The sequence below is a fragment of the Rhincodon typus genome, chromosome 1, assembly GCF_021869965.1.
Source record: "Rhincodon typus isolate 14 chromosome 1, sRhiTyp1.1, whole genome shotgun sequence".
NCBI lineage: Eukaryota > Metazoa > Chordata > Chondrichthyes > Orectolobiformes > Rhincodontidae > Rhincodon > Rhincodon typus.
This window is the reverse complement of record NC_063332.1, coordinates 87,667,731-87,679,316: the sequence shown is the minus strand read 5'-3', so window position 1 is coordinate 87,679,316 and position 11,586 is coordinate 87,667,731. Positions and strand designations below refer to the sequence as shown.

The 11,586-nt window shown below is 41.7% G+C and overlaps 1 long non-coding RNA gene across 1 annotated transcript; it reads right to left on the bottom strand.

Annotated features, from left to right (window-relative positions):
* Nucleotides 1-6,291: 6,291 nt before the first annotated feature.
* Nucleotides 6,292-7,872, bottom strand: LOC125483511. The gene is made up of 2 exons (XR_007262474.1): nucleotides 7,773-7,872; nucleotides 6,292-6,433 (listed from the first exon to the last, which is right to left on the bottom strand). It is a non-coding gene; the product is annotated as an uncharacterized LOC125483511 (long non-coding RNA).
* Between the last annotated feature and the right edge of the window lie 3,714 nt (nucleotides 7,873-11,586).

Genomic DNA, 11,586 nt, shown 5'->3' with positions numbered 1-11,586 from the left:
GAGCAGGAACGCTGATGTTTCGGGCCTAGACCCTTCATCGTCAGCCTTCCTGCTCGTATGATGCTGCTTGGCCTGCTGTGTTCATCCAGCTCTACACCTTGTTATCTCAGATTCTCCAGCATCTGCAGTTCCTACTATCTCTCATATCCACAGCAAGTATTAGTTACTTAAGGAACTCCAGCTCAGAGCTGATATTCAGTGACAATGTAGTCAGGGTAATAGACCCTGTTCTGTGACTGGAATAGAGAGTCCCAAAGCCTGTCTTGCCTGATTAGTGCCGGGGTTAAAGACATCTCATCCAGGCTGCAGAGGAACATTGGGGGAAAGGCCCAGTTGCCGTGGTCCACGTAGGTACCAATGATACAGGTAGAAAGAGGGGGGAGGTTCTGCTGAGGGAATATGGCAGCTAGGGGCTAAATTAACGAGCAGAACCGAAAAGGTAATAATCTCCGGATTACTACCTGAGCCATGAGCTAATTGGCACGGTGTCAACAAGATTGAAGAGGTAAATGCATAGCTCAAAGATTGGTGCAGGGTAAATGAGTTCGACTTTATGGTACATTGGCATCGGTACTGGGGAAGGAGCAAACTGTTCTGATGTGACAGGCTCCATCTGAATCATACTGGGACCAGAGTCCCACTGAATTTAATAATTAGGGCTGTGGATAGGGCTTTAAACTAAACGTTTAGGGGGCAATTCAGCCACATGGAAAATTCTACAATCAAAGGGAAAGAGAAGGTAGGGTTTCAGAATAGTGATGAAGTTGATTGTAATCAGAAAATAAAAGGAAGGGACGGAATGTGTGAATGTTATATTTCACCAAAGAACCATTAAAGTGTAGGGAAATTCAACAATAATTCCACAAACTTAAAGGCTCTGCATGTTAATGCACGAAGCATTCAGAATAAGGTAGGCAAAGTGACGGCGCAAATGAACATGATCTCACAGCCATTAGGGAAACTTGCTTGCAAGGAGATCAAAACTGAGAACCTAACAATCTGGGATATTTGATCTTTTAGATAGACAGGGCAGATGGAAAAGTTGGTGGAGTAACACTGTAAAATAAGAGATGAAATGAGGACAGCTCCCAGAGATGATATAACCTTAAGTTTTGTAGGGTCCGTTTGGGCGGAGGTAAGAAACAGTAAGGGAAAGAAGACATTTGTAGGAGTAATGTACAGACAAGTAAACACTCTGTGGAAAAGATTATAAATTAACAAATAATAAGAACATATAAAAAGGATGGAGTAATAATTATGGGTGGCTTTAATCATCATGTTGATTGGGTTAATCAAATTGGAAAGGGTAGCTATGACAACAAATTCATAGTTTCCAAGAGCAATATGACATGAAGCCAACCAGGAAGCAGGCGGTCTTGGATCTGCTAATGGCTAATGAAGTAGGTTTCAGTAAATTACCTCAGAGTAAAAGATACCTTAAGAAGTAGTGATCATAAAATGATGAGTTTAACATTCAGTTAGAGAGTGAGAAATTTGGGTCAGAAACAACTGTGTTTAACTTAGGTAAAGAAAATTTTGAATGAAATGGAGTTAGCTAAAGTGACCTAGGTATATCAATTAGCTGGAATGATATTCAACAAGCAGCGGCAGACATTAAAGGAAGCAAAAATACATCTCAGCAAGGAGGAAAGATTCTAACAGAGGGATAAAACCCACCATGGATAACCAAGGAAATTAAGGAGATTATTAAGTTGAAAGAGAAATCACGTAAACAGGCCAAAGTCAGTGATGACCCTGAAGACTGGTATAAATTGAGAATCCAGCAAAGAGGATGATAAATATAATAAAGAGAGAGAAAATAAACTATGAAGTCAAACTGGTGAGGAATATAAAAACTGAGCGTAAGAGCCTTTTTAGAAAGAAAGGGAGGGGTCAAAGTGGACTTAGACCCCTTAGAAAATGAACCTGGGCGGATGGTTTTGGGGAACTAGGGAACGGTAGAGGAGCTAAATAGATATTTTGCATCACCTTTTACACTGGAGGATACTTTGAGCATTCAATTAATACTAAAGTATAGTGTTAGGTTAGGGAATGGAATAAAGTACCCTTACCGTCACTAAAGCAATAGTATTAAACAAACTGATGGTACTTTATTCTTTCCTCTAACCCTAACACTATTATTTAGTCTGAATTGAATGTTCAATATATCCTCCAATGTAAAGTTTGATGCAAAATATGGTAGATAAGTCCCCAGCCCTGACGGCTTGCAGCCTAGGACCCAAAAAGAAATAGTGCTGCATTGGTTGTAAATTTCCAGATATTGTTGGATTCTGGAGAACTACCAGAAGATTGGAAAACTGTTAACATGACGTCACTGTTCAAAAAGGGAGGGAGGCAAAAAGCGGGTAACTACAGGTTGATTAACATAACATTTCTATTGATCTATTGTTGGAAAAGTATTGGAATCAAATACTAAGGAAGCAATAGCAGTACATCTGGAAAATCATAATCTAATGAAGCAGATTCAGCATAACATCATGAAAGGGAAATTGTGTCCAATTAATTTTTTGGAGATTTTTGAGGAAATCTCAACCAGAATGGATAGAGGGGAAGCAATAGATGTGTTATATATGGACTTGCAGAAGGCATTCAACAAGTTACCTCAAAAAAGGTTAAGTCATAAGATAAGATCCCGTGGTGTTGGAAGTAGTATATTGGCATGGATAAAGAATTGGCTCATGGAAGGAAATAGTGAATAGGGATAATGGGTTCTTTATCAGGTTGGTGACACATGACCAGTGGGGCTCCACGGTGATCAATGCTGGGACTGCAATTGTTATAGTATATATTAATGACTTGGAGTTAGGAAGTGAATGTACTGTAGCCAAATTTGCATTTGACATAAAATTAGGTGGAAAGGCATGTTGTCAGAGGGATACAAACAGTTTATAGAGAGATATTGATAGGTTAAGTGATAGGCAAAATGTTGGCAAATGAAATAATGTGGGAAAATGTGAAGTTGCCCATTCTGGAAAGGGGAACAAAAGAACAGAACATATTTAAATGGAGAAAAACTGGAGAAAGCTGCAACACAATGTGACTTGGGGGTACGTGTGCATGGAACACAGAAAGCTAGCACACAGTTGCATCAGCTAATCAGGAAGGCTAATGGAATGTTGGCCCTTATTTCAAGGGGATTGGAGTATAAGAGTCGGGTAATCTTACTGCAACTGTACAAAGTGTTGATGAGACCACATCTGGAGTATTGTGAACAGTTTTGATCCCTTTACTTAAGGAAAGATATCATTTCATTGGAGGCAGTTTAGAGAAAGTTCACTAGGATGATCCTTGGTTTGGGGGGATTGTCTTATGAGCAAAGGCTAAACAGGTTGTGACTCTATTCACTGGAATTTAGAAGAATGAGAGGTGATCTCATTGAAACAAATTGGATTCTTAAGAGGCTTGACAGGGTACATGCTGAGATGATGTTTCCCCTCATGGGAGAGTCTAGGACCAGAGGGCACAGTCTCAGAAGGGTGCCAATTTAAGACTGAGATGAGGAGGAATTTCTTCTTACAAAAGTTCATGAGTCTTTGGAAGTCTTTGCCTTAGAGAGTTGTGGGGGCACAGCCCTGGTGTATGTTTAAGGCTGAGATAGATAGATTCTTGATCAGTAGGGGAATAAAGGGTTATGGGGAAAGGACAGGAAAGTGGATGTGAAGAATGCCAGATCAGCCTCGACCCTTTTGAGTGATGGAGCAGGCTCAAGACTACTCCTGTTCCTATTTCTCACAGTCTTATGTCCTATGACAAATATGAACTCATCATTCATCAATGTGAAGCTTGACACACTATGAACACATCACTAACTATCTTTGCATTTCAACTCGCCATTGGGTTATCGCAATTTCGGTGCTTGCTGAATTCAGTCACCCCATTCACTACATTTTCAATTCCTGTGGCGTCCACAGAACTCCACTCAAAACAATACTGTGGTGCTCCAAATCCAGTCAGAAGTTCTATAGGAAGTATAATAATATATTGTAGATCATTAGAATTGAATGAAATTATACAATTAGACTTGTTGAACATTTGATTTTATGTGTTACAATGTTCCTTGGTCCTGCCATGATAATCTCCTTTTAGTGGCAGTTACAGTGAAAAGATTAGGATAAAGTACTAGAATCTCAGAAGTTGAAAAATGTGACTCTGTAGCAACTTGTGCCCTGGTGCTACAGTACCCGGAACTCATAAAGTGGTGAGTGTACCAATTCTGGGCACTACAGGCACAGCCCATATGGACACCATGTTGGTGACACTACTGGTGCTGGAGTGCCAAGCAGAGTTGATGGATCATAGTGTCAAACATTTGGCATCTGATCTACCATTTTGAATTTTGGGTCCTGTTAACATGTTGCCTTAAACTTTCAGCTGTACACGAAACCCTGCACTAAATTTATTTAAAGGAAAGACCATGTGAGGTGCTTTCAACTTTCACTTATTACTGCAAAGTGAGTTGAAGTGTTGGGTTGTGTGTTGTCGGAGGAATCTGGAATAGTGTTTGGAGTGTGAAGGGAGAAGTGCTAAATTTTTGCAACAAAATTGTCAGCAATATTTGAATACTGGTCAGGAAAAAAGCTGCTTTCATTAGTTAGTGCTTGAGTTCTAGTCCATACGGAGCTGCATCATAGCAGGGATATAGAGAGGAGGTAGATTTTAAAAAATTCATTCATGAGATGTGGGCATTGCTAGCTAGGCAGCATTTATTGCCCATTCCTAATTGCTCAGAGAGCAGTTAAGAGTCAACCACATTGCTGTGGGCCTGGAGTCACATGTAGGCCAGACCAGGTAAGGATGATAGTTTCCTTTCCTAAAGGGCATTAGTGAACCACATGGGTTTTTCCAACAACTGATAATGGTTTCATGGTCATCAATTGATTCTTAGTTCCAGATTCTTTATTGAATACAAATTTCACCATCTGCTATGACAGGATTTGAATCCAAGTCCCCAGAACATTAGTTGAGTTTCTGCATTAATCATCTAGCGATAATACTACTAGGCCATTGCCTTCCTTAGGGCAGGGAATAGTGGCAGAAGGAGCAGGAACGTTCTCAATTGAAGGCTGCATCCATGTATGGTCTACAGTGAATGCTTCTCCTAAACCCTGTGGCTACGATTCACCAAGGATGTGGTCACTGAACTGTACCAGCTCTGGAAACCAGGCCCACAGCTGAACAGCAGCGATAAGTGCATTCCCATTGGTCATGTTGAACACTGGCATTCTCAATTTCTACACCAGTGGATAGATGAGAGCCAGTGATGCTAATGTTTCACGGGACAATATCACAATGTATGAGACAGGTGGTAGAAGTCCTGAAGACCTTCAGCAGAGATGTCATTGTATTCACTGTAACCAGAGGGAAGGAGAAGACTATGGTTTTGCCAAGGGAGTGAAAGTCCCAATGGCAGACTGACCTACCCACTAAACATGTGGGACTCTGTGAAGCAAAGTCTGCCATTCCTGGAACTTGCAGTAACTATGCAGCCTTGCATGGTGCACTATTCTGCAGAATGTCCTCTATCCAGGCAGCAGCTACAATACTTTTGGTTTGCAGAGGTCAGGCAGCAGGACTTCCCATATCTGAGCCACAACAGTGAACTACAAGTTTGGTGACTTGGTCTTCTCACTCCACACCAGGCTCTTGCCATCTCTCCACCTCCTGATCATGTCTGGATAGCGTGTTTATAACAACAGCCATACTGATATCAGAAAGATTGAAAAATAAACCATCGGCATTCTAAAACACCAGTTTTTCTGCATAGACTGTTGTTGGGATCCCCCGGATCTATGGCAGAAACTTTGAGAAGACGAAGAGGAGGAAAGGGGAGGAAGAGCCTCTTCATCTGTTTGCATTGTCTATGACCGGACAGATTGCAGGTCTCCTAAAATCTCAGCCAGACATCATCACTATTCCATAAATTCCCATCTTTTCATCCTTCTGCTGCAGATCATTGAAATTTCTTTGTCAAAATCTTCCTTGACTTTATACTAATGTCTCTGTATATGTAGCCTGCAATCCCATTTGCTTTGCTAAATACTCTCTCATAATAAGTGTCATTGCACTCTGTAAAACTGTGTCATTTAGTGTACATTGCCTCGTTCATTCGCTACGTCCAAAATGCAGCACGTCACACTTCTCTGGATCAAATTCTATCTGTCCATTCTTCTAACTTTTCCATGCCCTGTTGCAGCTTATTGAAATCATGCTCACTGTTAGCCACAACTCCAGGTTTGGAATCATCAACAAATTTTTAAGTTTTACTTTGCATTTCAATATCCAAAATCATTTTTATATTTACCAAAAAGTAAGAGGTACTTGGACTGAAAAAGTCGAATATCGTCTATAACAAACAACCATTATCATAGCTTCAAAAACAAAGTTGCTGGAAGATCACCAGGTCTGGCAGCATCTGTGAAGAAAATGTCAGAGTTAATGTTGTGGGCCCGGTGACCCTTCCTCAGGGTCCTGATTTACAGCATTAGCAGTTCTTTCAGTTTTCATTACCATAGCTTGCTATTTTCTCTCCTTAAGCAAAATTATTAAGCAAAATTAGCACTGTCTCACCGTGAGCCTCACTTTTGTTAACTAGCCTTCTATATGGTACCTCGTCAAAGGCTTTCTTGAAATCCGTATGAACAACATTCATTGTTTTCCCTTTGCCTGTCTTTTCTGTTTCCTCATCAATAACTTCAATTGCATTATTAAGCATGATCTGCATTTCACAAATCCGTGCTGATTGTAATTATACCTTGAATCTGCCGAGTATCAATTTGCATTCAGTTTGCCCATACAATCTGGATTGCAAAAGGTAACAAGAGAGAAAACTGGTCAGCTGAAATGGTGATGGAAATAATATAACTGAACAGTGGTTGACACATAACCTCTTCGAAATGCTCACTCATAACACCTCATTGCAATGAAGAGCTGGTCTGACACGGTCAAAGAAGGTAATTGTCAGCCGAAATGCTTTCTGGCTGCCATATATCAAGCTACAGCACTAAGAAAGCTGTGACGCCTGCCTAAGCTCTTTATTTTTTTTCAACTTTTCCCAAAAAAAACTTCCTAGGACTCAATTATTTGGGAGCTCATGTTGATCCTGCAAATAATCATTCTGTTGGGCAAGATATGTCACAAAAGTCGCACATAGACATAGACAGATGGACTCAATAACACAATATCATAAATCGTTTACACTTCCCAGGAAATGCAGGAACTCTCAAATGGAAAACATGTCACAAGATGGCAAATGTGTCTCAGGATACACTAATTCTGTGGTGTTCCCATGGTGTTCCCAATCTCTGGGTGACAGGAGCCATATAGCGAATTTCTGACTCATATTAATAAGCACCTCTGCCATGTACATTTTATTCCTTTCCAGATTTGAATTATCATCCAAAATCTGATTCTTTCCTGACTGAGTTGGACCAAAGGGTTTGTTTCTGCGCTGTATGACTCTATGACTGATGTAGTAGATTTTTGTTTATTTAACTTTGTATCATTTAGAAGCTCTGAAATGAACACGCAACTCAACTGATAACCCAAAACGATTTGGGAATTGTAATATTTCTAGATAATTGCAACACTTGATTTTAGCTTCGTGTTGGGATACCTTGGCCCTGATAAAAATAAAGCTTGCATACTCTTAAGTGCAAAATGTCATGCTACTCACGAGCAGTCTGCATTCTCATGTATAAATTCTCCTCTGTATAAATTCTGCTTCTGTTCATAACAACAAAAACAGCACTTACAAAATGTTTTCGCTGCGCTGAAACAAATTGCTGACTTTGCGTTCTGGTCCTGGGACTGCCAGACAACTGAGGGAATGATGCCTCAAGGTATTTTATGAAACATGCAGTCATGTTCTGTGCTCATAAAATGGAAGAGAAAGAAAATAAACACAGATAAACATGCAAACCAAGTCCACAGCTTTCTACATTTTCTTGCAAGAGAATGGTTTGAAAAATGGAATTCTCCAAGGTGACAAGTGAATTTCTCTAAGGATTATTGTACAGAAGCCAGAAAAAGAACCGTAAAATGAATTTTTTTGATTAAAATAAAGGCACCATTTTAAAAATGGATAAACATCAGCCTGCTGCACCCAGTTGCCTGAAAACTATGCAGAAAATAATGCCTAAAAAAAAACTGCTGTACAGTTCAAAACTTGCCATGTCGGTAGAAATCTCATCCACCACACATGGTCTCAGCAGCAGGATATAATAAATCTGCATCGGAAGTTTTCCTGGGACCCTGTGGGCAAAAATGTTCTTTCCAGGCTGGTATAGAAACATGTGTAAAATATTTCTGGAAAAACCTTATTTTTCAACATCCTGTCCTCAATTTTTTGTTTCATTTTTTTGAAGTTGCTAAGACTGAACACCCACTAAACTGCAACTTCTACGTAAGTCCTAGGAAAGCACTCACACATGACCTTCAACACTGATGATGCCAAAGGCCATGGAGTTAAGACAATTGACCCTTAACTAAAATGTTAGTGGTGCACATCTGTACAACTGGAATGTACAAGGCACCAATCAGAGGGAGGAAGAACCAACTTTTGGTGAATGTATGCATTTTCCCCAGAATCATCTTAAACCATCTTCAGATTTCACAAAATATTTGTGGATCTGTGCTGTATACCATAGTGAGTCTACTTGTGCCAATAATCTGGCTGGTATACTTGATCTTTCTCAGCGTAATGATTCTCTACTGTTGAACAGATGCAAAAATTGGAGGAGTAGCTTTCTCTGGTGTTGCCCTTTTCTTGCCTTGTTAATGCTCACAGAAGCTCAGCACTAAAACAGGATGTTCCATGTCACTCCATGTATCGTGGTCTGGGTATGATTCACATCATTTCTGCTTGGGCTTTGACTGCCTGTGCTAGAGTGCCTACAGATTTTCTATCCCAGTGACTTGTCCTGGAATATGGTCTATGAGGGAATCGCTGAATTGCAAAATTTTATGACATTGAAGGAGGCCATTCAGCCAGTTACGCCTGTGCCCCTGCTCCAAATCAGCATAATGACTTAGGACCATTCTCCTGCCTTTACCCCATGCCCTCCCACATTGTTTCTGTTTAACTAACCATCCTGCCATCTGAAAATCTCAACTGAAACTGCCTCCTCCATTCTTCCCGAGAGTGCATTCCAGCCCCAAACCATGCGGTGTGTGAAATAAGTCTTTGATCACATCACTTTATTCTATTTTGCAAATCACTTTAAATCTGCATCCTGTAATTCAGGAACAGTTGCTCCATATTTACTTTATTTAGCTCCCTCATGACTTTGAACATTTCAATTAGATCTCCTTTGTCTCTCAAAGTAGAACAGTCTTCACCTTTCCAATCTATCTTCATAACTGAAGGTTGGAATCATTCTTATAAACCTCTTCTGCACTTTCTTCAATGCACTTACGTCCTTCCTATATTGTGGCATACAGAACCATACACGATGCTCCAATTGAGGTTTAACAAGGCTCTTATATAACTTCAGCATCATCTCCTTGATTATGTACTCTGTGCCCTAATTAAAGCCTGTGATACTGCATATTTTCTTAACTGCTCTTTCCACCTGTCCTGTCACTTTCAATGATCTGTGCATATATACATACAGACCCCCCTCACGTTTTTTAGAATTGTACTCTCATTTTATATTGTCTGTCCATCTTGTTCCTACCAAAATGTATCACCTCACACTTGTTGGTATTGAAGTTCATCTGCCATTGATCTGTCTACTCCACCAACTTGCCTACATCCTTCTGAAGTTCTACACTGTTCTCCCAATAGTTTATAATTCTTCCAAGTTTTGTATTATCTCAGACTTCGAAATTGCCCCATGCACACAAAAATCTAGGTCACTATTCTATATCAGGGAGACCAAGGGTTATCCAAGGAACCCTACTGCAAACTTTCCTCTTGATGTCTCAGACATTTGCAGGCATGCAGTTCCTCATCTCGGTGTGAAATCTTGGGGTGTACATTCCCATTGGCATGATTCAAACATCAAATAACCTCTTTAAAATAAATGGATTGATTCCAGTATTTAAAAAAGCAGAAAATATTACTTGATACAACATGAGTGCAAATATTAACATGCTACTATTTCATTACACCACATTGCAGTCTAGACAGTCGAACTCTGTCATCACATAATGTCCAGACATGAGATTTTTCCAGTGAAGGTTAATAAATGTAATCAAAACTAACAATCATTGCTGGAGAATCTGAGATAACAAGATGTAGAGCTGGATGAACACAGCAGGCCAAGCAGCATCATAGGAGCAGAGAAGCTGACGTTTCGGGCCTAGACCCTTCATCAGAAAAGGGGGAGGGGAAGGGGGTTCTGAAATAAATAGGGAGAGAGTGGGAGGCGGATAGAAGATGGATAGAGGAGAGGATAGGTGGAGAAGAAACAAACAGGTCGAAGAGGCGGGAATGGAGCCAGGAAAGGTGAGTGTAGGTGGGGAGTTAGGGAGGGGATAGGTCAGTCCAGGGAGGACGGACAGGTCAAGGGGGTGGGATGAGGTTAGTCGGTAGGAGATGGGGATGCGGCTTGAGGTGGGAGGAGGGGATAGGTGGGAGGAAGAACAGGTTAGGGAGGCGGGGACGAGCTGGACTGGTTTTGGGATGCGGTAGGGGGAGGGGAGATTTTGAAGCTTGTGAAATCCACATTGATACCATTGGGCTGCAGGGTACCCAAGCGGAATATGAGTTGCTGTTCCTGCAACCTTCGGGTGGCATCGTTGTGGCACTGCAGGAGGCCCAGGATGGACATGTCGTTTGAGGAGTGGGAGGGGGAGTTGAAATGGTTAGTGACTGGGAGGTGCAGTTCTTTATTGCGAACCGAGCGTAGGTGTTCTGCAAAGCGGTCCCTGAGCCTCCACTTGGTTTCACCGATGTAGAGGTTTCCCACTTCCTACAGACAAAGGGGGTGGCCATGGGTACCCGCATGGGCCCAAGCTACACCTGCCTCTTTGTAGGTTACGTGGAACAATCCCTCTTCCGTACCTACACCGGCCCTAACCCCACCTCTTCCTCCGTTACATTGATGACTGTATCGGCGCCGCCTCATGCTCCCACGAGGAGCTCGAACAGTTCATCCACTTCACCAACACCTTCCACCCCAACCTTAAGTTTACCTGGACCATCTGTAATACCTCTCTCCCCTTCCTGGACCTCTCTGTCTCCATATCGGGCAACCACCGAGAAACCGATATTCATTTCAAGCCCACCGACTCCCACAGCTACCTAGAATACTCCTCCTCCCACCCACCTTCCTGCAAAAATGCTATCCCCTATTCCCAATTCCTTCGCCTCCACCGCATCTGCTCCCAGGATGAGGCATTCCACTCCCGTACATCTCAGTTGTCCTCGTTTTTCAAGGACCGTAACTTCCCCCCCTCACTGGTCGAGGACGCCCTCAACCGTGTTTCCCACATCTCCCGCAACTCATTCCTCACACCCGGTCCACACAATAAGAACCAAAAAAGAATCCCCCTCGTCCTCACGTACCACCCCACCAACCTCCGGATCCAACGCATCATCCTCCGACACTTCTGCCATCTGCA